This window comes from Tupaia chinensis, unplaced genomic scaffold (genome assembly GCF_000334495.1).
Source record: "Tupaia chinensis unplaced genomic scaffold, TupChi_1.0 Scaffold000115_1, whole genome shotgun sequence".
Classification (NCBI taxonomy): domain Eukaryota; kingdom Metazoa; phylum Chordata; class Mammalia; order Scandentia; family Tupaiidae; genus Tupaia; species Tupaia belangeri.
Window position 1 is genome coordinate 617,697 of NW_006159579.1, and position 3,457 is coordinate 621,153.

The following is a 3,457-nucleotide window of genomic DNA, read 5'->3' on the forward strand; positions in this document are numbered from 1 at the left end:
CCATGGTTCATGTTCCGGACCTGGCAGCTTGCTCTCTATCTCTCTTGCTCTCTCCCTCTCTGGTCAAATTAAAATAAAGTTAAATAAAATAATTCTTAAAAAAAAAAAAGACATGGAATATACTAGAGACTCAGGGAACAGGGGTTTTGTTTTGTTTTTTATTCATACCTCCCAGTCTCCCTTTCCCACACTTCTTTTTTATTTAATTTATTATTATTATGTTTTAATTTGTTATAGGGCACATGCACTCACCAGAGGGAGACAGAGAGAGAGCTAAAGAAGTAAAGTGAGAAAGCAAGCTGCCAGGTCTAGAACTTGAACCATATTTGGTCATGTGGGAGTCCAGCCCATTTAACCACCAGGCTACCTGCTGGCCCCAACCCACACTTCTTAGAACTCTGCTGTGATTCTGTGTGTCAGGGCTGTCTCCCACCAAACTGGGGGCACCTAGAGCAGAGACTGGGCCGGATTTGAACCTGGAGTTAGTGTTCTGTGAATGGAGAAATGCATGCCAGGGGAGGGCAGGCAGGGCAGGCAGGGCAGCAAGACGGAGAGGATGCCGCAGCCCAGGCCCAGCTCAGATGTCGCCGCTCTAGGAAGCTCTCAGATGCCCCACCTCTGCAGTCCCTGGACTCTACACTCCTGTGATTATGTGGGGTCCATTTCTTCCACCAAGCTGGGGGCACTAAAAAGGATAGAGACCTTTTCTGATTCATCTCTATGTTCCCAGGGTCCTGCTACGTGCTCAGTAAGTAAATTATTGTCAACTCAAAGCCAGACACACTGCTAGAGCCCCTGCCCACCCGACCATCCCAAACTGGGTCCTCCTTCTCCTTTCCCACAGGAACATGCTATAAACGGACAGCACACCAGCTGGCGCCTGAAACAGGGCTTGGATTTCATAAGCCAAGCAGCCTGTCCCGGAGTGGGGGTGGGGTCCTGGGGGCCCCAGAATGTGGCCATAAATAGCCCAGCTCTGAGGCCTCCTCCCCGCTCTGATTTCTGCCTGAGTCACCCGACCAGGCAAGGCGGGGCTGCCCAAAGGCGGTGGCCCAGAGAGCCGAGGACATAAGCATGGCCCTGTGGCCAGCATTCCTGAGGCTCCAAAGGCAGGCCCAGCCAGAGTCCCCAGCCTCCCCAGCCAAGCCCCTGGCCCAAGAGCCTAGCAAAGCAGTAACACTGGTCCTTCCTCCTTAGGGAAGCTGAGGCAGATACAACAGAGGCCCCAATTTCCAGGACCTCCAGCTCTGCCAAGGAGGGGAGCCAGAACCTGGCTCTGGCCCCAAGGAGCCAGGAATAGATCCCACTAGAAACACAGGAATAGAGACAGGGTAAGGCCAATCGCCTGACACAGTATGACTGGGGGAGTCGAGGGGGAGTGAGTAGGGGTCACTTACGTGTTGCTGAGAGAAGGAACACACGTTTTTTTGGCTCAACACTGCATCTAATACTTATCCCAATGCCCAGTAAATGTTTGACGGAATGCCCTGGCTTTGAGGCTCAGCTGGAAGGAGACCAAGCCTCTAAGTTCAGCTGTTCCTGGTCTGTTCAGTGGGTGGTCACTTAGCCCTGCTCGAATAACATGATTGATCTGCTGTTTACTAGTCTGTGCCTTCTCTCCTCTAAGCAACATGGCAGTTCTGTGAGGACCTACGTGCTCTGTGTACCCAACCTCTATAGTAATACCTGACCTACACCAACCAGGTAATCAGTAAATAGGACATGTGTTCAACGAGCGAATTCTGAAAGGCCTGAGGCTTCTCAACCTGTAACAAGAATGCTGAATGTGGGGTCTGGGGTGAGACAGACCTGGGGTTAACTTCTAGGCTCTTCAACTGTGGACAAGTAGCAACCACTGTGAGCCTCTGTTTCCATATTTTTTAAATGAGGATGGGGCCAGATGGCAACGTAGCAGTAAAACAGGACGTTTTGCAAGGCAACGCACGTGAGAAGGTTTCCAGTTGAGATCCAGAGACCTCCCTGTGGGCACTGGGCATACACTTGTTCATCACCCAGGGTTGGCTGAATCTGGGAATAGATGGTGGCATCAAGACCGTGGGAGATCATAGCATCAAGACCCTGTTGGCAGGAACCAGCAGTTAGCGTAATGGCTATGTCGCTGGACTCCCACGTAGTCAACCGCGGTTCACGTCCCGGACCTGGTGGCTTAAAACTCACGCTGGGCACGTGTGCGTGCGTGCCCAAGATCCCGAGAGGAGAATGGAGGAGAAGGGATTGCGGTGTGACCATCCCCTCTGGGGGGTGATTTCTCGCTTTCTGTCTCTATGTCTCTCTCTGTCTGTCTGGCGAGCGCACGCGCCCTATAGCGAAAATCTCTCAAAAAAAAAAAAAAAAAAAGACCCTGTTGGCAATGTTCTGTCTCTCTTTCCTTCTCTGTCTCTCTTGCTCGTGAAATAGATTAATTAATTAAAAAATAAAACAGAAGTCAAATACTCAACATTTATAAAGCACTTTTTCCTGCTTGACATAAACAGTAGTGTGGTTATTATTTCTGCCGCCATTTTTAGTTTAAAAGTACAAAGAGAAGGGCACAGGATATGGTGAAAGACAGACAAGGAGCTAGATCCCAGCCCTATCACTTGCAATCTGGCCCTGGCAAGGCCCCAGCTCTCTCCAGGCCTTAGTTTGTTTGCCCATATAACGGACACCAACATGTCAGCTCCCTAAGCAAGGAACTGTGGGGACGCAAGTCCAGGCTGCCTACCCGCTGCCCAGGATGATGTTGAAAGGACAGAGGGTTCCAACAGGTTCTGGAAGAGATGACCTTTACGGTCTTGCTGGTCCAGCAGGGCTGGACTATAAATAGTTCCCAGACCACGGCAGCCCTGCAGCAGGGCGGACCGCAGAGTGTAGGGATACCACCACAGTTGGTCAGATACAATCTCACCACACCACACCCTTGAGCAGTACAGGAGGGCACCGTGTACCGAGAGCATAAAGACATATGAACACTGGGACCTAGCAGGAACAGTTCCAGGAAACACATTTCAGGTAAATACTCACAGGTACACAGAAGGGTCACAGCACCGTTGTCTGCGATGCCAGAGTCTAGGGATGACATGAAAACCCAGGAGTAGGGGCTACTAAAACCAACGCAGGAGCCCCCTGACTGGCAGACTACTCAGTCTTGCTCCTGGCTATATCCCTAGTGCCTAAATCAAATCCTGGCACAGAGCAGAGGCTCAGTAAATACGTGTTGAATGAATACATGAAATCTCAATAATGGAATATTAAGAAACCATTAAAAATAAGAAGAAAAAGTTCAAAGTCCTTGACTTATCAAATAATATGGGCCAGCAGATAGTGTGCTGGTTGTTTATTTTTTTACATTTTTAAAAAAATTCTAGTTTAGAGGCCAACTGGTGATATAGTGATTAAGAGTGCTGGACTCCCATATTTCCAGACCTGGTGGCTTGCTTTCTCTCTCTCTCTCTCT

At 49.7% G+C, this 3,457-nt stretch overlaps 1 protein-coding gene and 1 pseudogene across 1 annotated transcript in view; one reads left to right on the forward strand and one right to left on the reverse strand.

Annotated features, from left to right (window-relative positions):
* LOC102472486 (small ubiquitin-related modifier 1 pseudogene) overlaps positions 1-1,300 on the forward strand; it is an 8,925-nt pseudogene extending 7,625 nt beyond the window's left edge.
* SNTA1 (syntrophin alpha 1) overlaps positions 1-3,457 on the reverse strand; it is a gene marked incomplete at its 5' end in the record, with an annotated part of 41,866 nt that overhangs the window by 20,666 nt on the left and 17,743 nt on the right.